The sequence below is a fragment of the Alligator mississippiensis genome, chromosome 5 (genome assembly GCF_030867095.1).
Source record: "Alligator mississippiensis isolate rAllMis1 chromosome 5, rAllMis1, whole genome shotgun sequence".
Lineage (NCBI taxonomy): Eukaryota > Metazoa > Chordata > Crocodylia > Alligatoridae > Alligator > Alligator mississippiensis.
This window is the reverse complement of record NC_081828.1, coordinates 125,915,141-125,940,951: the sequence shown is the minus strand read 5'-3', so window position 1 is coordinate 125,940,951 and position 25,811 is coordinate 125,915,141. Positions and strand designations below refer to the sequence as shown.

Here is a 25,811-nt window from a genome sequence, read left to right as displayed (position 1 = left end):
AGCAGTTATGGTTACTTTTGTAGGCCTGTTTTGGTTTACTTTTCAGCTTTTTATAATCTTGCTCTGGTAAAATGTTCACCTGAGCCCCTGAATCCAGTTTGGATCCCATGCACTTCCAGTGGCAGGATCCAGTCCTTCTCAGTAGCCCCGCTTGATTCTTTTGTATCTGTATAATATTCTCCCTCTGGAGTATCTTCAGCTGTATGCACCTGGACCTTATGGGCTTGCACTTAGCAACATTTGACAAAAGTATTATTTTTACCACAATTAAAATAGAGCTTTCCTAATGCAGCATATCATTTGGAGCCATGCTGCAGTCCACACCAGCTGCATGGTTGCCTGTACTCCATCTGCCCCTTAGTAGTAGTTGTGGTAGCTGGGGCAACCTCCATTTGATGTGGCCTTTTTGCGTGTCTTTACTATGTATTGCATGGACAACGCCCTCAGCTGCATTTAGCTCTTTGGCCTGAGCCTTCACAGTTTCAGCTGCTTACAAATCTGTATAGTTTTTTTCTAGGAATAGGTCTCCTTCCCATAGCAGCTTCTCTCTTAATCCATTGTCTGTAATGCCATAAATTATTCTACCCCTGATCAGAGAATCTGTTACGTCCCCAAAAACACAGGTCTTGCTGAGCCTTTTTAACTCTGTGATATAGTGCTCTATGCTTTCATCTGGTTTTTGCATGCACGTAAAAAAATTATCTCTCTCAAAGGTCTCGTGTTTTGGCACACAATAGTCTTCAAATTCATTCAATATCTCATTTAACTTCATGTTTTGGCCTGGAGCAAATGTAGAGTTGTTGTACACCTCATGCGCTTCTTCCCCTAACACATGCAGGAAAATGGAAGATTTAACTTCATCAGTTTTCTCTTCTGCTCCTATAGCAGCTAAATACAACTCAGACCTTTGTCTACATTTTCTCCAATTCTCAGCTATATTGCCTGACAATGAAAGGCATGACAAGGCTTGTAACGTATCCATGGTTAACTGTGTCTCTGAGCTGGTTACACTTCTGCCTTGCAGAGAGGGGACTGTACTCCCAGAGGCCTTTGTTCCTTGCTGAGTGCAGCTTCGAGGCCCTAAGTTATCAGCTTTCTGCTATAGATAATGCTGCAGATTCATCCAATCTTCCCCATTCACCACTCCTGACACCACCATACCAATCACAGCACTCACTTTTCCCACTGCCTTTTCAGGCACTTTGTACAATTTTATTGCTTAGTTCCATGAAGGCCTAGACTCTGGCTAAGATCCTTAGCATAACTCAGTTTGCCTACTACACTTCTCAGCCTCCAAAAAAGGAGAGTTTGAGATATGCAGTTGAGTGGAGGCACTGAGTTCAGTTTGGTCTGATGAAGGTGATCTTGGGTGAGGGTCTGATGAAGGTGATCATGTGTGTCAAAAATATATTTAAAGTTGAATATTTACAGCAAGTTTTATCCCAGCTTGAAAAGGGACTCACATATGGATTTGTGTTGTATAATTAATTTATAAGCAAATTCCTGGCATCTGCTACTGTCAGCTAGCATCAGCTCTTCAGGGTTCTTCTCCTTTAGGCATGCTGGTAATTGTCCACTCATAGCTAACCTCAGTCCCTTACAGAGAATAACTAAATGCTATTTCCCTTAAAATTTGTTGTCATATTTAACTGATAGTCTCCTTTTATAGTATAGCTATGTGGGATTCAACTATGTGGCAAGTATCTGCCAAGCCAATAGTTGTTTGCTGGTTTTTCATGTCTGGTTGAACAAATCAGGAAGGAGTTTCTGCTTCTGGTTGCAGGCTAAGGCGCAGAGTTAGGGAGATAGGTGTGGTGTTAAATGTTTGATAGGCTGCAGTTTAAAATACATTTTAGAAGGTTTCTGTGCAGCTGCTCAGTGCTTTGCTAACAATGTGCCATGCCAGTAGGCACAATAATATGTAGCTGCATCCTCTGTTCTTATTTGATTTAGTGTCAGTGTGCAGGTGTTGTCATCGATGTTCTTTTTTGCCTCAAACTTTCCTTTATCAGACTCTTTGTCAAAGCTTGGTCTTCCTGATGACAAGTAGAGAATCTGCTCTGGTGCTTCCCTAGGCTTCTGTCGATACCAGTGTATATAAGCATTGCTAAAGCTTATGCCAGAAACATGGCATTCAATTAGTGCTGTTTTATGTACTCCTCTCACTATGGAGGGTTGAGATTGTTTCAGCACTTGGGCATCTCTACCTACAAACAGATTAAGAGAGAAAGATACCATGAATTCATATTATTCAACAGAATAAAGTTGAAGGATCTCAAAATATGCTTTATCCTGCTCACAGAATCCAATGGAGAAACACAAACTTACAAGACGAAATAAAAGCAACAAGAAGAACCTGAAGTGGAAACATGTTCGCTAAATTACAGTACCCTTGCCTCTGAAAACCATAGGAAGAGGTGTCTTGATCTAAAATGGAGGGAGTGGTGCACTTGGAGAGGAAGTGAGTGACTCAGATGAAATAACCAATGGTTACTCTCCAGTTTACCCATGATTTATTGTGAGGAAATGTAGATTTAACCTTGCTGTCATCTTACATATTCTTAAGGAAAAATCACCCAGTCTTGATTTCAAAATGGCCAGCAATGGAGAACTCAGAGCAAGTTGTTCAGATCATTAATTATTTTCACAGTGAAAATATTGTCAGGTAGTAGAGGTTTGAAGTTATCATAACTTCACCTTCCCGGCATTGGAAATTGTTATACTTTTTTCTGTTCAATATAAGGGTTTGTCCTCCAAGCTTTGTTTCATTTGACTGATCCTCTAGACTGGCACGGGTTCATCTGTTACTTCCTGAGCTCCCAGAGTGTTTCAGTCTAACACATGTTTTCCAACCCTTTAATCTCTCATGTGGCACTGCTCTGAACTCTCTCCAGCTTATCAACCTTCTTAAACTATTGCTGACCAAGCAGTCAATCCATGCACATGGGATATCTCCTCCCACCTGCTCTAGATTCCTTTGTTTATACGTCTAAGATATGTATTAGTTCTTTTTGCTACAGCGTTTAAGTGAGAGCTCACATTCAGCTGCTCACCTGTTCATCCACTATGACTTGCCAATCCTTCAAGGGTAGTTTTTGCCTTAGCTAGAATCTCCGTCTTACATGTGTACCCTGCATTCTTTGCAAAATGTTACATTTGCTCGTGGTTAGTGTACCAAGTGGTCCAGATAGCTCTGTACTAGTTACCAGCGCTCCTCAAATCTTTGATTGCACCTCGCCATACTCTCTCCCACACATGCTCCACAGACCTGAATATCCAGCTATGGGACCTTTTTTAGAGAGACTGTAGTACTCTGAAGATCTAGCTTCAGAATTTCAAACAGTGGCCGGAGATAGAGAATTCACTGACAAACTCAAAAAGCAAAAGAAGTAAGTAGCAGAAACCACTGTCAACTGGATTCTGTCCAGGTTTCTGAATCAATGCCCTTATTCCTGGGAAGAGTGGCAACATGCTTTTGTTGACAATTTATGTGAAGGCTGAATTGATGTCTTGGATAAAAGGTAGCGCTGTAACATTATAACAGCTCTTAACTTTAGACCAGGTTGTTGGTTCAGTACTGACAGTAGGAGAAAAGGCCATTTACTAATGTAGCATCATCACTTATGGCACATTTCATTAGAGATACCACATCTGTAACGATTACCAGTGCTTCTTACCAGTGGGAGGAATTATATATATCAGGGACAATGAAAGTATCTGCATGTCATAATTAATCACATGCCTTTATATCTGCAAATTTTGCACATAAATCTCTCTTCTAATATAATTCTGAGTACCAAATATATGTAGTTGTGGTTGATGTCCAGTTGGCTGCTTATCTAGTTCTGCCTGAGGCTGACAAAGAAGTCGGAGGATATGTCTGATTCTTTGTGTCAAAATGGCTGTGGCTCAGTTTTCAGAATGGGTATTTGTACAAACTCTCTATTGTTTGTTAATGCTGTATGATCCCAGGCAGCACAGTAGTAGGTAGCTGTGTCATTATGGGTCACATCATTTACAGTTAGGGTAGAGATTTGCTTGTTAGGATCCTTTTCACAGTGAAACTTGTTCTTATCAAAGTGCTGATCAATGCTGGGTTCCGATTCTGAGATGAACAGAATCCACTCTGGAGCTCTACTGGATATTTGTTGATACCAATGTATAACAGCACTCTTGAAGTTTTGCAGACCAGAAATCTTACAGTCCATACGTGCTGTTTTATATTGTTCTTTGGTAACAGATGTCTGGATTTGTTGGAGAAGCAACTGTGCGTGCCCATCTAGGAGAAGAAAAAGAGGAGGAAATAATGAATTATACAACATCAGCTGGAGTTTATAGCTCATCCATGTGTTGCTCCGTAATATGCATATGTGTAGAAGAGGGTGAAACAAAAACTTACAAGGCCAAAATAAAGCTAGAATAAGAACCTGGAGCAGAAACATTCTTGAAGATTTTGCCAGGACTGCTATCTCAACAGAATAGGAGTGCTGCTCTGGGGAGGAGAAATGTTTGCATTTAGAGAGCGGAAATATCTCATTTCAGCCACATCCAATGAGGTTTTACCTCCTGATGATGCCTTTTTTAAGCTATAGCAGGATTATTGCTCGCAGCTGAAAGGTGCTTTGGGTGAGTACTATGTCCAAGTGGCAGAAGGTATATTCTGTGCCTTTCTGAAACCAGTCTATTCAACCATGACATTGGCTAAATGAGGGAATGGTCTTGATTTATGATTTCCAGGTATGTCTTTGGTTAAAGGTTTACTGCACCCTTCAGACAGGATTGAACCCTGTTGTGCTTGTTGACATACAAGGAAACGGACGCAGCAGCTGTCCCAAAGTGCTTTAGTTTTAAATTTGAAGCAATATTCAAAGTGTTGAGCAGACAAAAGCACAGAATCATGTATATTGTATATACAGCATTTAAAGCCAAATTCCTTGTTGGTGTCTACTTGCACAGCTCCATTCATTTACTAGAGGTTACAGAGCATTTGGTCACTTATATTAAAAAATAACACTTTGCTCCTGTGGTCTGTGTTACATAGCATCACTTGCAGGCAGATTTTTTGTAGGAATTGCAGCAGATATGGTCATGAGAAGGGATTTGCAGGAGGAGGGATCAGCATACAGCAGGTGTTTGTCACCTATGTGGTAGAAGAAAGAACCAAGCTATTTACAGGTAGGGATTTCATATTTTACTGTTCTTCATTTGCACCAGCTACTGTGCAGCTGGTTTTAGAGATTGTCTGCACAATATACTTGACATCAGCACTTTCCTTTGTTATCTCTTGTAGAAGTCAACAAGGAGTTTCTACAGCTAGTCCCAGGACGAGAGGCAGAACTGGGGAGGTGTCTTCCACACATTTGAAAGACTGTGGTTCAGAATGCAGAGTGAGCTTTTCTTACAGACTGTTAATGGCTTTCTGATGCTGTGCCTGCCCAAGTGGCACAATAATAGGTAGCAATGTCACTGGAGCTTATTCTGTTTATTGTCAGGACACAGATGGACTTGTTGAGGTTCTTTTGTACATTGAACTTTCCCTTATCAGACTCACGGTCAACATGGACCTGCAAAGAAAAGTACAGAATCCGCTCTGGGGCTGCACCAGGTCTCTGTCGATACCAGTGTAGATAAGCTCTGCCAAAATCGGATACAGCCACATGGCATTCAATTCGTGCAGTTCTACTTGCTGCCCGACTGATGGACAGCTGAGTTTGTTTTAGGACTTCAGTGGAGCCATCTGTAGAGGAAGCAGAATAAAAAAATAGGAATTAGAATGAATGCAGAATTTCTCCGTTTGCTGCATCTGCATGTGGAAAACAGGGTGAGCAAACGGCTTACAGGAACATGCCAGAACCAGAGTAAAAGCCTTCAGCAGGGACATTCTTCCTGCTCGTTAGCTTCCATCAAAGGAATGTGAGGGATGGTCTCAAAACGGACAAAAATGTAGCGCTGTGGAGAGGAAGTGAGTCATTTAGGTAACATCCACTGAAGTAGCAGTGGCTGCTTAGAGGATATATCAAGGCAATGCACTGTTACTGCTGCTTAGTCTGAACAAAAGACCTGGGCTGCGTGCTATGGTCTGAAACACTGGGTATTTTCACTGACTTTTATTGAAGCTAACTAAAAGGGTCAAGATACAAACATGTTTTGTAAAACTGATTTATAATTGTGTGTACTTTTAATATTAAAACTTTGCTGCTTTCTAATGAGAACCAACCCACTCCAAAAGATACTTTCTACTACAGTAGAGAAGATAAGCTGTGTTCAGATTTTATTCGGTGTGTGAAACCTCCACAGGACAAATGATCGGCTGATTTTCAAGACTTTTTTGATGTGAACAGATGGAGCATTTCCCAGGTGAAAACTCAATAATCTTCCACCCTAGAGCTGCTGAGTCCTTATAAAGACCTTACTTTGGTGGTAAGATTTATAAAGATGTGCAAACCTGGAGCCAACCACCAGAGGGGAGTCTGCATGTGCAAACACTTTCTCTCCTCTCTTCATTGAAAATGTTCCTTTGCTTTTTGGAGTCTTTATTGTAATATCATTAGTTTATATGGCTGATATTATTCTACGGCCCAATTGTTTGTGCTGCCATTATTTTTCTCCATCAGATCATAGTTGGCAGATCCTCGATACAAAAATGACATTCTTCCAATAAATAGGGAAGTCCTCAGTGAGTCCATAGATAGCTTAGGCAGTTGATCCAAGATGCACGTTTGACTACAGATGTGGCAGGTAGTTCCAGGGTACATCCTGGAAGGAGTCGATCCTGGTGATGTTGGATCAAACTCTTTCCCTTTATCTCTCTTATCTAACTGCCTCTGTAATGAGTTGAGTTTGCTCTAAATGATTGAAACCTTGTCAGACATCATGATGCCACTGGGGACGATTCAGTGCTTGAATGCCCGTGTATTGAGGCTGATATCTCATTTCTTCAGATTTCACATCACAGTGTCCTTGAATCTCTTCTTTTCATAGATTTCATAGACATTAGGACTGGCAGGGACCTCAAGAAATCATTGGGTCCAGCCCCCTGCCCAAGGGCAGGAAGTCAGCTGAGGTCAGATAACCCCAGCAAGATAAGCATCCAAGCATTTCTTAAAGGTATCCAGAGTAGGTGCTTGCACCACTTCAGGGGGGAGTCTATTCCAGACTAGAGACTCGGACAGTAAAGAAGTTTTTCCTGATGCCCTGTCTAAAATGGTCTTCCAGCAGTTTGTGACCGTTAGACCTTGTTTTCCCTTGGGGTGCCCTGGTGAGCAGACGTTCTCCCAGTTCCTGATGCACACCCCTTATATACTTATAGGCTGCCACCAAATGAATCATAGAAAATGAGGGTTGGAAGGGACCTCAGGAGGTCATCTAGTCCAACCCCCACCCAAAGCAGGACCACCCCCAAATTTATCATCCCAGTCAAGACTTTGTCTATCCAGGTTTTAAAAATCTCTAAGGATGAAGATTCTACAACCTCTCTGGCTAGCCTATTCCTAGAAGCAGTGCTTTACTACCCTCCTACTGAGAAAGTTTGTCTTAATATCTAACCTAAACTTCCGTTGCTGCAACTTTGGACTATTGCTCCTCATTCTGTCATCTGTTACCACTGAGAACAGTCTAGCTTCATCCTCTTTAGAACCACCATTCAGGTGGCTGAAGCCTGTTATTAAATCCCTCCTCCATTTTATCCTTTTCAGATTAAATAAGCCCAGTTCCCTCGGCCTCTCCTCATGTGCCCCAGCTCCTAACCATTTTCACTTCCCTCTGCTGGACTCTCTCCAGTTAATCCACATAAAAAATGGTTTGTAAATTCTCTTTGAGGATCAGGCTTGAGATGGGAGACAGGTGGTGTTCCGTTCTTGTCTTTGATAGACTTTCCGTGTGTACTCATCCTGGTGTGCAGTTGTTGCTCGGTGTCTTCTACGTAATTTCCATCACGGCACTGAGGAAGATATGTATTGTATTGTGAAGATATCTCCATGTTGTTTGCAGGTTTTGCATGTCTTGTCATGGCATGATCTGGATCTGTTGTATGCCTTTTGGGCTGTAGGAAGTTGGCTTCTGATGATGAGGTTAGCGAGGTTCAGTGCTTGTTTGAATTTACAAACCACTTTTCACAGACAAGCCTATGAACTGCACTTCATCAGCCTCCTAGGTACAGAAACTCATGGACTCAATATAGACAGTGGAATTCTGGCACACTACAACCTGCCAGACATCTGACTCCCCAGGTACCGCTCCATTTTTACCTGTACTGCTATACCCCCCTTTCCCTCCCCCCCCCACCCCAGCCTGTCCCTAATCCCCTGATGCCTCCATTTCCATTTTCACTGACTGGCTTTCTTGCCTGCACTGCATGCCAGCCTCTGACTTCTTTACTATTCCTTCCACCCAGGAACAGCACACACACACGCCAACTATAGGTGCTTCCTCAGCCTGACAAAGGGTTTTCAACCTGAAAGCTTGCTAAGATATATTTCTTGAATTATTCAGTTGGTCTACTAAAAGATACCAGATTGACCCCAAAACCCTTGTCTACAAGTGCCATGTCCTTACACCAACATCTCTAGCACCTGTCCCTGGTCAGCTGACCGGAAGGAGGCAGGTCCCTGGGCACATCTAAGCCCCAGGGCTGGGGCTGGCGGGGAGAGTTCTCTGGCAGCTGCTGGAAAAGAAGCTCCTACAGAAAAGGAAAGAAAGGCTCTGTCACTGTTTGGCTGCCTGAGATGCTGCTGGTGCTACTGTGCTGCTTACTAAGTTATTACCTGTTGTTATTTAAAGTGGTGGACCAGGATGAGGTTGTAGGGGAGGAGGAGCCTCACTGGGGTACGCTACCATGTTGTGTAGAGGCCCCAGTGCCAGTGAGGGTGCACCTTAACACACACACAAAGTCACGTCATGAATTTTGCTTGAGGTGAAGTTTCCCAGAAACCCCTGCACCTATCTCCTTGAAAGCTGGCAGGCTTCATGGCCTCATAAGGGGCTACCATGCCTGCTGTTTTCACTCCGCTGTGCCTTAACACACACGTGTAACACAAGTTTTGCTTGTCAACAGCTTCAGTTGCAGTTTCCCAGAAACTCCTGCACCTATCTCCTTGAAACCTGGCAGGATTCATGGCTTTAGCAGGGGCTACCATGCCTGCAGTTTTCACCCCCCTTTGCCTTCACACTTACAAGTGACATGAGTTTTGCTTTCAAGACTTTGAGGTGTAGTTTCTCCAGAAACCCCTGCACCTATCTCCTTGAAACTTGACAGGCTTTGTGGCCTCAACAGGGGCTACCACCCTGCTCTTTTCATTTGAATCAGGTGGGAAATGACAAAGTTACAGACATTTTCATGATTCCCCATTATTACCTATGGATGAAACATTGAAACAGCATCAAAACAGTGAAACAGTTTTGACAAAACGAAACAGAACAGTGCTTTGAAACTAAATGTCAAAATGAAACATTGTCCCGTTGAAACGGAAGTTGAAACGAAACAGTGAAGTTTAGCACAGTCCTTACCCAGGTAGGGGAAATACTCAGTGTCGAACATCAAGTATTTTGAACATTTCCTTCAAATACAAACAAAACATACTTTTTCCCTCAGGGTTTCCAGCTTAATTCCTCTCCTCTTATGCTCCATCAGGGTATGTACTGGTGCTTGACAATTGGATGGCAGATATGAAATAAATTACATAGAAAGCTAAATTGGAATTCATTGAATGTATTGTCACAGCTCTACGGACCATACCTTCCTTCATTCATTATCCATCCTAACATCTATACAAATTGCTTGGGCACCTTAGTTTGGGCTATTAGCTGATAGGAACAGGGGCTTAATTAGCAGCTTGGCTGTGGGGATCATACTTATTTAAACTTCCCAGAAGTAACAGATTGACTTTTATCTACAATGAAATATAACCAATTTTGCAGGCTGGAATAAATATGAAATGGTTTTATAGAACAGAACTCTGGTTTTCTGAGCAGATGTCTGCTATGTCTACATGGCAAATGTAGTAGACATAAGAGGTGTGTCCTGAAACATGTTGGCATGAAATACTAATTAGTGGATGGGCTAGTTTCTAGTGTCCCTTAGTGCGCCTGTTTGTCCAACCCCAAATACTGAGTGAGGACAATTGTACTGCTTCTGTTTTAAGATGTAATTGTTGTGGAGCTCCACCATGTTTTGTGGGGTTTCTACTGAGCAAAATATAATTGCTTTACAGATTACAGAATAATAATGTATTTTTTTGTGTTTTAACTCAACAACTAGAATGTCATTAAACTTAATCCTCTCTCTGCTTTGTCAAACATTGATGTGTTCTGTAAAAGTGACAGCTTAGCTTCTGGTGCCATTAGGTTACTAACTTCCCACAAATTATGGGCAGCTACAGGGCAGTTACAAATCAGTGACCACACTAAAGAAATCAGACTTAGGGCAGGATGAGGAGAAATGGAGGATGAGGAAGAGCTGAACTCTTAAGTACCAGGGAGATTTCTGGTTGCTTTTCACATTGGCTTCAACACTCTAGATTCATTCTCCCTTCCTTTCAAAGGGTAAAGAATATAGGAAAAATGAATACCAATTCTGGAGGTTCTCTTCCCTTAGGTAAGCTAGTAAAAGTACCAAACCTTGCTGAAAACTTATGTAACCCTTTGGTTTCTTTTTACATTACAGTCTAGAAGGATCTCCCTGGCTTTCTGTGAAAAATATGCCAAAGAATTTGTTATATGTTGCTTTTCTGGTCATACCAAGAAAGTATTTTAGACATACCAAGAAAGAGTTTCTACAGCTGAGAAGCAGGCCTAGGGAGGTGACTATCGTCTGAAATACTAGAAAGGCTGTAGTTCAGAATACAGAGAAGGTTTTTGCGCACCTGCTTAATGCTTTGCTAACATAGTGTCATCCCAGTAGGCACAATAATATGTAGCTGAATCATTCTGGTTTACTGTCTTTATGGTCAAAGTACAGGTGGACTCCGTGAGCTCCTTCTCTGCCTCAAACTTTCTTTTGTCGGCGTCCTTGTCAAAGACAGGTTTTTCTGATGAAAAGTAGAGAATCCTCTCTGGAGTCTCCTCAGGCATCTGTCGATACCAGTGTATATAAACACTGCTAAAGCTCTCAGTGGAAACGTGGCACTGAATTCGTGCAGTTTTCCTTACTCCTCTTGTGACAGATGTTTGAGACTGTCTCAGTCCTTGGCTATCTCCACCTACAAATAAAAGAAGAGACAAAGATACCATGAAGAATCAGATAAACGGGATTGGCAGCTCTCATATTGTGCCTGTTTGAAGGAGCCCAGGGTAATTCAGTAGCTTACAAGTACACGTTACTAAAGTGACAAGAAGAACCTGAAGTGGAAGCATGCTGACTATGTTATGGTGCCCCTGCCTCAGAACCAAAAGAAGAAGCATTTTGATCTAAAATGGAGGGGAATGATGCACTTGGGGGGAGGGAACAAGTGACTCGTATGTTAAATATCCAGTGATACAGCTCTGATCTGCCCATGAGCTATTGTGAGCCAACATAGATTTAGCCTTGCTCTACTCTTGCATATACTTTTTTTTTTTTTAAAGAACCCAAACTTTATTTCAAAATGTTCATTAATGGAGATCCCATTGCAAGTTGCTCCAATCACTAATTATTTTCACAGTGAAAAATATGTACTGTATTTCAGGTTTGAAATTGCCTAGCTTCCAGACACTGAACATTGTGGTTTTTTTCCAACTTGTCCTCGGTGTTTTGTTTCATTTGTAACTTCTACTCAGCTGGAATCGAGTCATCCTTCACTTCCTTTAGTGGCTCAGTTCCCAGAGTGTGGGCAGTTTCCTATTTTCTAATCCTTACATTTCTCAAGAAGCACTAGTCTGAACCCTCTTAGTATCAATATTCATATGCAGTGCACAAACAGCAATTAGATCAGACTAGTGGGATATCCCTTCCTATTTCTTTGTTTATATGCCCAGATTTTGTATTAGCTCTTTTGGCCACATTGTTGAAGTAAAAGCTTTGCGCCCTTTCCCCAGTCCTTTTAAAAGTAATTCCTGCTTTCACAGTCTTTTGCTCTTTACATATGGCCTACCTTCTTTAAGTAATTTTATATTAGTTGATGGTATGTAAGTGATATGCTTGCTAATTAACTCTTTGAGGAAATGTCATATGCCGATGACCTGGCACTACCCACAGAGGCAAGGACCTTCAAAGAGATTGAAAACGTGCTGATGTTAGACCTATATTTCTGCAAGTAGAGGCTGTAACCAACTCCAGCTAAGTCCATCCTCTCAGCGTTTCATCTTAACAACCATGAAGCACATGTTCATCTCAATGTCACCCATTACGGAGAAAAAGTACATGATCCAAATCCATCCTCCTGAGGTGTGATACTTGATTACATTTTAACCTTTCATAATCATCTTCAAAAAATAGCTGTGAAGATGAAGAGTCAGGTGAATGTAGTGTGAAAACTTGCTGGAAAGAGCTGGGGTGCCACCGTGGGAGTATTCGTCATGTCTGCTATGGCATTGGTCTTCTCAACAGCTGAGTATTGTGCACCTGCCTGGGCTGCTAGAACTCATACCAAATGTGTGGATGTCCACTTAAATTCTGGCAGGCCTTCTAGCTGTGGAAATATGGAGTAAAATTTGCAAAAAGCCAAACTATATAAACTCAGGTATCTAGAAGCTGCAATATGTGTGTCCTCTGAAGTCCCATGCAATGAGAATTGAGAAAATCTGTAAACTGGAAAGCAGTTAAGTGTTGTAGATTAGGAAAATATATGTAAATTAAAATGGTGTCCTCAAGAAATTGCAGCCATAGTCACTTAGGCCAGTGGGAAGCAAGTGCAGGGAAATTTGTGTAGGTGCTGGCTGCATGGGGATTAGAGAGTACCAGCTCTCTGTCATGGTGTTCCTGCCAAGTCTGCCCCATTTGACCAGGAATACCAACATCATTAACTCGAGGCAGGATGGAGAACCTTTTCCATGAAATAGGACATGACATGCTTGCCATGTTGGGATGAACTCAAAACAAACATCTTGCTGGGACCAGATGTCCTACTGATTTTTCAGAAGTCCCCTCTATTCTGATGCAGTATTTTGCAAATGACTAGTGTGTAGTTAACCAATTTGCAATACATTATAAGACTGGCCAGCCACTGCCAAAAAGTATGGTGTCACAACTCTGTGAATCAAAAAAAGTTTGTGCAGCAGTTCATATGCAACTTCAGGTCTTTTATGCTTCTTTGGATCAGATCTATTGCAGGAAACACCATCTAAAGAGATCAACCACAGAAAATTTAAAAGAAACCCAGGAGAAATTTTATGGATTGTCTTACATAGACAATACTGGTTGACTTTTGAGATTCAGTCATGTTGTAAAATATGCTAAATACTACTCTTACTTAATGACAAGGGCTGTTACCTCTATGGTGTGGAAACAGTGTTTTGCTCAGGACCCATTTGACAGTGCAATGGGTGACCATTATTGCAGAGAGATGCTGGTACACAGTGCTCATGGTCAAGGTCAAGGTATGTTTTAAAAAGCCCATGCTCATGGTCAAGTTATGCTTTAAAGGGCCCTTTCAGATGAAGACTTTGTGGATGTCCTTGTTTCAGACTTAGATCAGGACTCTTTCATTTTTCATAGACTCAGGATAATATGGGACTGAACAGAATATTTTAAAGGTGGACAACACATTTTCATAATAATGGACATAATACTACTGTATGTGTCTGTTTCTGCCTCTCAGTTAACACTTGTGAAACAACTTGTGAAAAGTCATATTGGTAGAATGAAAAAATAGATGGTTTGGATTGTAAAGGAGATTTGGATAAGAATGATTCTGTTTAGGCAGAGGTTGGATAGGATGACCTGTGGAGGTCCCTTCCAGTCCTACTCTTCTATGGTTCTATGTATAACCCTAGCCATGGTGCTACCCATGGCCATGTCCAAATTTAGGGTCCTGGAGTGTCAAATAGCCTTAGTCAACCTCCCAGCCCCTAAGGTTGGGGCCACCTCTCCGTGAAGTGCTTTCCCCACACTCTGGAGTACATACAGTCTAACTATTTGCACAGTTTATTATTTACAGAACAGTCAACATATGAATGAGGTTAACAGCAGAACAAGATATCAATAACCTAATTGTCAAGGCCAGGTATCAATGAACTAAAACACTCTATACACATTGAATCAAAGACACCCTCAGTACAACTCCCCAATTTAAACCTTGAGACTCCAGTGAATTTCAGCAGGAGCATACAGGGTTAACAAGACATCAGCTCTCCTTCACACTTTCAACACAATAACCATGGCTGGTGCCGCTGCTTCAGAAAGTCCTGCTCTCTACTACAGCCTGCATGGGGAAGAGAAGCTCTTCTCTGCAAGTGGGGGCTGCAACTAAGTCCATCATTTGAGCATTTCATCTCAACAACCACAAAGCACATGTTCACCTCAATGTCACTCTTTACGGAAAAAACCCCCATGATCCAGCTGTCTGGTATCTGCAAAGAAACACAGACTGTCCCCTTTCTCCAATTCCCAGACACAGCCCCTTGTGCTGATAACTGAAACAACGCTGGGTGTATCACCCACCCGGCCCCAGGCTGGTTCTCAGTTAACTCTCCCCAGAGCCTTCCCAGATCAACACCCCGCCCTCCTAGGCAAGTCTACCTTACCACCCTTTTTCTCTCCACCAGTCCCTTTGACTCACAGAGGGGAAAACAATACCAAGTTATCTTCTCCCCATCACTAAGGGCAGGTTCACTTCACAGGCAGGCTGCCGGATGGCTCTTCCCTGAGCTCTGGGGTTCCCAGGCTCCTTCCCTTCTTTGAGCCTGACTGAGTCCCCAGGGCTGAGATCCCGCCCCCCTCCTGCCTCAGGAGCCAATCAAAAACATGCATATGCTCTTGCAAAACAACTTTCTGCAACTTTCCCACTCTGCCTTTGCAGGGATCCTTAGCCCTTCTGCAAATCCAACAGCAGCTGTTGCATATGATTTATGAAGCTAATACCTATCTAATAGGGGTTCTCTTGTTTTTGCCTGTAAGCATGGAAACATTAGAAGAATACATCATTTCATCACAAGCACTCTTAAACTTTCATCCTGGGGCCTGAATCTGAGCTCAGATCCATATATGCATTGTCATATTGGGCAACTGTCAGCATGGAAGAAATCCCCTTCTCCAGCTAGAGATCTACTTCTTGTCTCAGTTGCAGAAATATTCTGCTGCCAAGTGGCCAGGACATCCTGTGTTAGTACTGCCATCTACTGAAATGCTGCATTGCATCTGCATATTATCCAACCTTTCAAAAAAAGGCTATTTATTCACTAGCCACTTGCATCTTATATTGCTTCAAATGCCTGCCTGTGGAAGTGGATAGGTCAGAATATCTGAGCAGAATCAGGATTAAAGAGTAGACATAATTTTACTGTGACCTGGATCTGTATTGTTACTGCAAGTGACAGTGTAGACTGGATTTGGAGCTAGAGAAAGAGGCCTCTGTGTTTCTAATGGGGGCCTAATGCAATGACTAATTTTCACCCGATAGTAGCAGATATTTATATCTTACCTATATACCACAGCGGCCCATGGCAGCCTCTTTGGACAACTGCTGATGTTTTACTTCACTTAAGTTTTAGAGTGGTGGATGTGAGATCTTCAAAGGGAGAGGGAGAAGTGAGGTGAATAATCATAAGACCACTGAACTCACTTTCAGGGTGGTCACCTCTTAAGATAGTTTAAGTAATTTTCAGAAAAATATATATTTCATTAGCGGTTGTCTTTTGTCATCTACTCCAGAAACCAGCAGAGTTTCTGCAGCTGGTTCCAGGCTGAGTGGCAGAACTTGGGCAGGTCTCTCTCACACATTCAAAAGACTGTGGTATTTCAGAAAGTAGAGAGGATTTATTGTAGATGTTGTCAATGGTTTTCTTATGCTGTGCCTGTCCAAGTGGCACAGTAATAGGTAGCAGTGTCACTGGAGGTTATGCTGTTTATTGTCAGGACGCAGCGGGACAGATCAAAGTCCTTTTCTGCACTGAACTTTCTCTTATCAGAGTCCTGGTCAAGGTAGAGTTGTGATGAGAAGTACAGTATCTATTCTGCAGCTGCACCAGGCCTCTGTCGATACCAGTGTATAAAAGCTCTGCCAAAGACTGATGAATCCACGTAGCAATTAATTCGTATAGTTCTACTTTCTGCCTTGGTGATGGATGGTTCAGTTTGTTTTAGGACTTGACCAGAGCCATCTGTAAAGAAAGAAGAATGGAAAAATAGAAAGGTGAAACAGAACTAAGGCAGAAGTTCTTCCTTTGATATTAAGTAATCCATATATCCTTATGGATAGCAAGATGAACAATATACTCACATGAACACACCATAGCCAAAGTAAAAGCTTTGAGCAGCAACATTCTTCTTACTCCTGTCCTGACTTTTTCAAGAAAACATGAGAGATGGTATTTTTTCTTGTTTCGTGGAGGGAGATGTGTATGTAGAAAGAGGATGCGACTTATTTGGGTAACGTCCAATAAAGCGGTACTGTATAAAGGCAAGTAAATACAGTACTACTAGTACTGTATTTACTCTAATATAAGACCAGGTTTTTCCTCCGATCAGCATGGGGGATAAAGCTCCTCACCTTATATTTGCATACAATAAAACCTCACTAAATACATCGTCTATCATTAAACAGCTGCCAAAAATGGCACGCGTGCTCAGTAATGGAAACCAGTTATGAAGTGGATTGAATGCAGCCAACACTAAGCATGCCTGTAAAACTCATGGTTCATATTGGCCAAACATACCAATGGAAATATTTTTATTAAATTATGTATAGCAATTATGCTTCTTTCCCCTATTCAACCTCTTTTCTTTCTATCTGAATTCCCAGTTTACCCCTTTTAACACTGTTTCTACTCCAAGTAAGCCACTCTTTTCATTACCAACTTTCTTTTCTTCATGTTTAACACTTACTACCTGTACATAATTACTACCTGAAACCTTATGTGTTAAAACCTCATTTCCATCACTTGCATCTTAAAGCTTTGGCTAAAGCATCTTAAATGTAAAAAAAAGTTTTATCCTGCCTTTAAACATTTTAGAAATCATTTGTACATCCCCATATTGCAGTGATTTTAAAAGAGTTAAAACAACTCAGTGCCTAACCTTGGTTACAAATATATGACTCCATTCCTCCTTCCTACACTTCTGTGTCTCATCTTTTTCTTCCCTGATGTCCAATCTTAGGCAAAAGCAGGTATCAAATTTAGCACGAATAGCTAAAGCACATCAATGCATGTTTAGATACATTAAGGCACATTAACACTGTGTATGGATTGCCTTGGGACTAACTTTAGTTCCACATCAGTCCACACACATGGCATTAATATGCTTTAACATGTGCACATATAGACGTGAACCTAAATCACCATAATGCGCATTAAGCTAATATGCATTAAAATTAGGCACACCTAAATGCACGTGTAGATATGGCCAGTGGGTATAAAATCTCAGTTCATACAGTCCCAATTTCAGGCAGTCTCTTACTGTGCAAGCTAACCCTTTAAACAGCAGTAAATTCTGCACTTTCAAAATACTCCATTTGAAACTCTCTACAATTTGCTTTGCACTGCTTCCTCCAGTCTCTTGGGGGCAAGCCTTGTACAGCACCGTCTTCCACATCAGTTTTTTGGGTGGTATTTGTAATCCATAAAAAACTGAGGTCCCAGAACAGGTGTCCAACTGCCTCCTCCTCCCCACACTGCTCCCTCAGACACCGTGGTGCTCTTGCCAGTTGCCATCTCTGTTGTGCACCCCTTACTGGCAGGATACCCCTTGTTTGCCAACCTGGCCATGTCTGCGTGTTCTCCTTTCAGGTGCTTATCTAGTACCCTCTTCTACCCCTCTCACATTTGTGTTTCTGTGAAATTTCATACCAGTATTATCATGTCTTAAATTCCGTATTATCTCTACGATCGTTTATGGTCTTTCAGCACCTCTAGTCCCACCTCCCCCACGTTGTAAAACTTTGAAAAGCCCTCCATTCCTGCCTAGTGGACTGATGGTTGCCATGCCTGTGGCTTCATCAGAATATCTCTATACAATCCCCACCTCCCTCAGATTGCACTTGCTAGGAACTGACTAAAGCATCCTGCTTTTCCTTCCCCCTCTCATACCCCCTGCACATGGTACTCACATAGTTGGCATACATCTGGCACACCCCATCTTCCTGCCTCCCTCTTTCTGAACAGTTCCATCTGTGCCAGTCTTCTTCTTTTTGACCTCCAAGAAAATACACAAATCTCTCTCAGGATTTTCGTTACCTGTCTCCATGACAAGGGAAACACTATCCCTGTGTATCGAATGACTGGCAGCAGCACTACACTGACTGCCTTGACTTGACCTGTGCAGGACAGCATTCTTCCAGCCAACAGCCCTAGCATCTGTCTCACCTGAGCTGTCACCTTTTCCCATGCCCTGGCTCCTTTTGTTGCCACATCCATTGGGATCCCCAAAACCTTAATTTCTGTTTCTGTTATTTGTACTGAGCTAACTCATGTCCCCCAATTTCCCACTACCATTACCATACTTTTTGCTCTATTTAGCTTGGCCCCTGTTGCTTCCCCATATTCTGCTCTGTTTCACCACCCTTTCTGTTGATGATTTCTCTCTCATCATTACATTTATATCATCACTTCTTTTCTATCTCCTCCAAGTATCTGTATTCCACTTATTCCTCTGTCCCACCTTTTTTGTGCTAGTGACTCCATGGCACAAATGAACAGTGCTGGTGCCAGTGGACATCCCAGTGTCATTCCTGCTGAGAACCTAAAAGCTATACTCAGATGTCTATGAATTAAGAGTTGACATGCTGTGTTATTATATAAAGCTTTACCCACCCTATAAAAGGCTCTAGCATCCCCATTCTACTTAAAACACCAAATAAAAACTCATGTGCTACTCTGTTGTATGCTTTTTCCACATTGAGGTCTGTTACTGCCACTGCTAGTTTCCCGTCATTGCAGTATATTAACGTGTCCCTGATCAGCCTCAATTTCTACAGTTCTTCTCCTCAGCACTGCACGTTTGGTCTTTATTTATTATCTTTCGCAGGGAGTTCCATATTATCTGTGCCAACATCTTTGCCAACATTTTGTAATCTGTGTTTAACAGTATAATCAGTCTCCAGGTTTTCAGTAGTTCCTTCTCACCTTTCTTAAACCTTCAGACCACTATTCCTTTTGTAAACTCTCTTCCCACTATTCCTCCCTCTAAAATTTCTTTTGAAACCCTCACTACATCTGGCTGACTCAGTCCCAGAACTTTGCATACAATTCTATTGGCAGTCCATCTACTTAGGATGATTTCCCTTTCTTTAACATTTTAAGGTAGTCCTCTGCCTCCTTTACAGATATCTCTGCCTCCATCCTCTTTCCTTTCTTTTCTTCCACTTTCTTCACCACCTCTCTCAGGAACTCTTCCATTTTCCTTTTATTCACCATCTTCTTTTGATATAGCTTTTCATAAAACTTTCTCTCTGCTTCAAGGACTTCTTTGTGTGCCTCCCCCAGGCCACCCTCCTTCTTCTTGCACTGCCTTCAGCTCTCCCTTTGCTGATTTTACTCCTGCTGAAAAATACCAGGACCAGCTTTCACTTTCTTCTGTCCATAGCATCCATGCTGGAAACTTCTTTTCCTGTGTTGTCTTGTAAGCCATTCTTCTGGTGCTTGTTTTGCTTGTTCTATCTCTTCCCATAGTTGCTGTCTGCCTATTGCTTCCTTTAAAAGTTTCTGTAGTCTTCCTTGCAGTTTTTTAAACTCTCCTGTTCTTCTCCTGTCTCTCTGTTGGCCTTTGTGTCTAAAAAACTCCCCCATCCTTCTCTTGATTATTTTCCACCACTTCCTGCTTGCTCTTAAAATGCTTCTTCAGTGTCCTCAATACCTCAGATGCTCTTGTATGCCTGGCATCTCTCTTCCTCATCTAACAGCCTCATATTTAACTTCCATATCCCTTTTCCTTTGCTAGCCCTTTGCCTATCCTCATCCCCACCTTCAGCATTTTGGGGTTACCAAAAATCACACTTAAAACTTTTTTTGTTCGCTCTATCCCATTCTCTTGATATAAAGATGTAACCCTGGGCGTGACACTACATGCACCCTTACCTGAATGATGGGATCCTGGGGTACCTGGTAGCCAGTAGCCCTGCCCAGCCCCTCTGGGGAGCTGCTGCAGTGCCCCGAGCGAAGAGCCTCCCGTACAATCAAGCACCCTTGCAGACAGTTCTCAAGCCATTTACAAGATTTAATTATTTACAGCATAATAAATAATCATGAAATAAACACATGGGTATCTGTATAATAAACAAGAACTTATTTACAGTCTCTCACTTGCATGCAGTGTACTGCGGATCCCGTGTGCACGACCCCTGGCGGGATATCCCAGGGAGCGGGACTGTCTGTGTCCCTCCACGTGGTCTTTGGGAGCTCTCAGGCACTGGTGTCCGTCTCCGTGCTCCTGGGGTCTCTGGGCAGCAAGCGGCAGCTCCTCTGCAGTCCCTGCAAAACAGCCTTCCCCTGCCTTTGCCCCCCTTCCCTGGTTCTGCTGTGAGCAGTGTCTGGGCTGCAGGCTATAGCAACCCTCCTACTGCCTCACACAGCCTCACAGCCCCAGCAACTGCAGCCCCTCCCTGGGCTTTGCCTGCCCCTGGGGCCCCTCACCCCTCAGGGAAACTAGGGCAGACTCCAGCAATCCCCACCCCGGCTCTGCTGTGCTCACCCAGCCTCACCGGCTGCAGTCAGGTCTCTCTCCGACTTGGGTTCTCCACACCAGCAGTCCCCGCCGGCTCCTGCCCCCGCAGCTTCTCCCTCTGCTCCAGCAGGCCTCTCTCAGGGGCTCTCCGAGGGACCACTGCACTGAGACACTCAATCCGGTCTCCAGCCTGTCCCTCAGCCCCTCTCTCTTGTCCCCCCCGCAGGAAAACTTGCTCCCCTTTTTATCTGAGCCTCTCAGCCAATCCCAGCTCAGGGCCCTTCCCGGGCTTTTGCTAAGGTCTCTCTTTCAAAACTGTCTGGGGTTACATCACCCCTCCCACTTCCAACAGGGCTGCTCCCAAAGAGCTTCACTTGCCCTCAGAGCCTACAGTATCCCCTCTGGGACAAACTGTCTCGCTGCCAGGCAGTTCTTCCCCTTCTGCTCAGGTGGGTCCATTTTTAGAGGCTGCTACAAAGACAAAACCAATTTTTGACTGTTTCCTTCCACTCTGGTCTGTTCTTGTAAAAGCTTTCTGTCCTGTCCATGTGTCTGTTAAACCCTCCTAAGCTTTCTCAACAGCTTAGAAGAGCTGTCTAATTCACCAGTTCCTCCCTCACCCGTCCTGTCCCCTACTTCAATTATGCGATTAAAGTCTCCTACTATAATGCAGGATCTCCCCCCTGCTATACACACTGCTTATACATTAAGGATGCATATACATTAAGGATTTCCATCTTCTGTCTCTGCCCCCCACCCCTTTGCATTCTTCCACATATTTTCTCCACTTGTTTTACTTTCAGTTCAGGGTTTTTTGACAGTATTGCAATGCCTGTTGTCTTGTTATCATTTGCTCTCAACCACCAGGATGGCCCCCATCTCCATCTCCTCTCAAACCTCCTATAATCTGTTTCCCCTGGTAATCTGCACTCTTGCAGACAGATTATATCTTCTTGCACCTGCTTCAATACTGGCTTCACCCTTTTCCACCTGCTTCTTGTTAAAACACTTCTTACATTGACTAAGCCAACTACAAGCACCACTAGAAACTTGCTTAAAGGGGAAGTTCTCCATCTATACATCTTCACTGGTACCATGTCAAAATCCTTCCACATGCCAGCATTCCTGTTGTTTCTGCCAGCTGCTTTATCTCTTTTGCATTTAGGAAGCCTTCCCACCCTGCAGCTGTCTTGCTGCTGTCACTCTCTCACCAGCCACTCCAGACTTGATTCTAATGATGAGATGGGTGAAAAGCTGTCCCCTTTTCTCCTCTATCACTTTCCTTGGTGTGTTTGGGGGTTTTTTTGCCTTTTTCTTCTAAGACTTTTTCCTTTTCCCTAATTGCTTTTCTGGACTCCGCTCCTCCTCCATCTCTCCCTCTCCTGCCCCACTATGGTTTCTTCCTTGTTCCTTTCATCCTGCTCCATCTCAGAACTCTTAGAGATTCCCTCCATCCTATTCTCATTTGTAACTCCTTTCCCCTGCACTGTGTCGGTCACCAACACATCTTCATCTGTCCCTCTTGTGGGGTCTCTTCCACCATCCCCATTCCTTCTCCCTCTCCTCTTCCTTTTCTTGCTGGGGAGTCTGGACCTTTTTCACGAAAGACTTAAGGCACACTCTAAATACATGTCCCTCCTCTCTACATAAGTTGCATTTCTGGGCCCCTTTGCATTGGAATGTGAAGCACGCTGTGTGTAGGCAGTTCATAGGTAGCTGCCCCTCATCCCCACATTTACTGCCTTTCATCAGCTGGCCATGGGATATAATAAAGCCTCTGTGGGCTCTCAAAGTTGTTATGGGTGGCAGGTGCTGTATGCCACCCAGGCTCCTTGCATCTGTGTTTAAAACCACCTATGCTCACCAGGCCCCCATCCAAATGCCATATCTATCTTTCAATTTTTCCACCCACATCACCTTCTTGCAGTGCATCTCCATCAAGATTTTAATGTCCTCCCCCATTATTAAGTCTGAGGACATCTGTACAATAATTACTTTTTCTCTTGCTGTTTTAGCTGCTATGCATCTCAGCTCTTTTAATCCCACCCTGCCCCTTTTCTCTGCATATTTCTTCCAGAAATCCCATCCTATTCTGAAATTTAGACTCCCATACTTTGTTGGGGAATGATCTTAAGCTATTTAAAGCCTCTGTATTCACCTCCATTACCCCAAATAGCACTTCTTCCAGGAATTTATACCTGCTGATTTCCAGCACTGCCTCTGTCCCTTTACCCACCAAGATTGCCTTTATCAATAGTCTGTGATTGTCTCTAAAACTTCTTGTTGCCTGCTCTTTCCTTCTGCAGCATTGCCCACTGTCCTGCTCCTCTCCTAATCCCTGCTGCACTTTGCTCTCCTTTCTCCCCTGGCTTCCGCCTGTGATTGTATCCTCTATCTGCTGCTGCCCTTGTTATCTTCCTCTGCTGCCTCTCCACGGTTGTCCATCCATTGTCTGCTGCCTGTCCATCTTCTGCCACTGATGTTTGTCCCTAGTTGTATGGGTCAGTTGCCATGGTGTCTGTTCATTCCAGCTTTGAATTTTCCTCCTCCTCCATCATCACCACTCCAGGGATCTCCCCACTCAATCTTAGCCCACTGGGCTGAAAAGCATCCAAGAGTAGGTACCTGCCACAAAGCTGGGTTATTGCAGCCTATCTGAATAAGATATAGTGCCCCTTACACTCCGTCCCTCTCAGTGCTGACTCTTTTTCCAGTCATAGTGAACCACTACATTAATACATTTTGACTTTCACTTCACTTCTACAGCTGAGCAGCACCTTTCTTTCCCATGTCTAACAATTTGTGTTCTTTTACCAGCCTTAAATGTCTGGCAAATATCACCAAACATCAATGTTTGGTGTAGATTAAAAGCACTGTCACGCCCTCTCTCACCCTGATTGGTGTGGCCCTGCCCTCCATGAGACGGAGATGGATTAGGTGACCCTGTCCCTCATCTGCATATACAATTTTGGAGTATCACAAGAATACCATGTGACAAGAGCACCTGGTTCCAGGCATGAATGGTGAGCTAATTAGCATGTGTATCCTTTGTGAGGGGTAGCTGGAGTACCTGCACATACTGTGCAGTGCTGGGCTGTGGGGTCACTGCACTATGACTTGAGATTCTGTTGACTCTGGTGAGGCCCACCCCAATGAACTATATGATTAATCATTAGCCTTTTGGCTTTCGACTAACATCATGCATAGTAGGCATGTCAGCACATTGCCGTACAGTGATGTTGTTACTGCGCTGTGTTTTAGTACTTCCTTTTGGAAGTATCCAAACACAGTGCAGTAACTGCCCATACTTTGTCATACGGGCAGTGCGCACTTACATTTCCCTGCTACATAGCTTATAGCTGCACGCTATAAGAGGGGAGTATGCCACTACAGCAACATAGCTGGCAATCATGTGTAGACCCATGTGATCACTGTCTCCATAGCGTGCCAGATGGCAATGTAGAGCATTGTGTAAAAGTGCCAAGTTTCTACTATGTATAAGTAGGGACAAAAATGTGCTTATGAAATACCTGTGCTGAAACTTGCAGCACTTTGCAAAAAGGTAAAATGCATCAATTATGGATGAACTAAGTCTATAGACACCCATAGTCATTTGCTTATATGCAAGTTGCTACAAGTGTGTTTATTTCAAATCTGTGGGTTTTGGTCCTTGCAATTTTTCTCATCACTTCCATGTGCTCAAGGAGGGGACAAAGCCACCTAACCCTGCCTCAGCCACTATTTTCCCTGCTGTAGCAGTAGGAGGGGAACAAATTCAAGACAAACTTCTGATAATTAGATTCTACACCTAGATAACTAGAACAAATTTATATATTTTCCATATATATAATCTAATTATTGGGAGAGCAGCTTAGACACAAGTAAAATACAGTATTTCAAGGTGGCATCGTGTTACAGCTGTTTGGTCTGACTAAAGGAGATTTCAGTACTAACAATAGCCTCAAACACTGAATATTTTGGAGAAAAAGACCAACATGAAGGTCATTTGAAGAATTCATTTGTAAGCTTCATATTTCATTATTAGATTTGATTGCCTTCCGGTGAAAACTAATCCACTACAAAGAACACATCTATATACAGTTGCCATGTTTGAAATCTCTATCAAAACACATTTTTTTCACAAAGCCTTCAAAAATAATTCTCAATTCATATTTTTATAGAGATGCCTCACAGTTTGGTGAAAAACAGGAAAGAAAGGAGGATAGAATTTAATTAAAAAAAGAAACCAGCTTGGAAATATATTGTCACATCATTGCAACCCTTGATTTCCTTTCTTCCCTATCCATCCAGAATTTGTACAGATTACTCCAACAACTCGTCTTAAGTCTAAGCTTGGACCACAGACTTGATCATTTGTTAATTTATAGATCCTTTATAGGATTCTCCGGAATAGTAATCAAAGAAAGTGTGACCTACTTTTATATTGCATAGTATTTACCAAACTGGTATCATGGGATAAATATGACATAATTCTTTAGGACAGAACTGCAGTATTTTCTGAGCTGGCATCCCTTAGACTAAAGACACATGTAAATGGCAAAACTACCATGCCTAGCCATGCCACACTCAAATGTGTTGCAGCTCTATTCAGGCTACCTTCCAAACCCAAAGCAGTATAAAAAAGTGTATTTAGTCAGCATGAATGTAGCACTGTGGTGGGTTTGAGAGTCATCACATGTTGAGCTGCATGGTGTGTCTGAGGGAGCTGCTATTAGGTATGGAAAGTCTGACATGCAAATATACCTACCAGTTTCTTGTTCAAAGGCTAATTGTACCAATGGACACTTTCTACTCTCTCAGACATTAATATGTGCTGTGAAATTCCAAGTCTAGTTTCAGTGCTAGAAAACTAACTGCCTGAAAATTGTAGGAGTCTATAGTGCAAGAGAGAGATTTTTCTTTTTTGATACAGTCCAAATTATTTTCTTTCTTTCCTAAAAGCAAATAATCCCAAAATAAGAAGATCTTAATGTTAGTTCTAGGCACTCTTCTCCCCTTAGCAAACCAGTGAATGTGCACCCATACCAAAACTCAGGCCCTCGCAGAAAGAATTGATCGAAGG

General features: G+C 42.7%; 2 long non-coding RNA genes across 3 annotated transcripts; both read right to left on the bottom strand.

Annotated features, from left to right (window-relative positions):
- Nucleotides 1–2,496: 2,496 nt before the first annotated feature.
- LOC132250873 (uncharacterized) lies at nt 2,497–10,860 on the bottom strand. The gene is made up of 3 exons (XR_009462539.1): nt 8,763–10,860; nt 5,839–8,677; nt 2,497–5,737 (listed from the first exon to the last, which is right to left on the bottom strand). It is a non-coding gene; the product is annotated as an uncharacterized LOC132250873 (long non-coding RNA).
- A 247-nt stretch (nt 10,861–11,107) lies between these two features.
- Nucleotides 11,108–21,584, bottom strand: LOC132250872 (uncharacterized). Of its 2 annotated transcripts, XR_009462538.1 has the most exons (5): nt 20,368–21,584; nt 18,177–18,262; nt 16,350–16,519; nt 15,552–16,230; nt 11,108–11,195 (listed from the first exon to the last, which is right to left on the bottom strand). It is a non-coding gene; the product is annotated as an uncharacterized LOC132250872 (long non-coding RNA). The 2 variants fall into 2 exon arrangements; XR_009462537.1 differs by lacking the exon at nt 16,350–16,519 and having other exon boundaries at nt 20,368–21,476.
- Nucleotides 21,585–25,811: the final 4,227 nt, after the last annotated feature.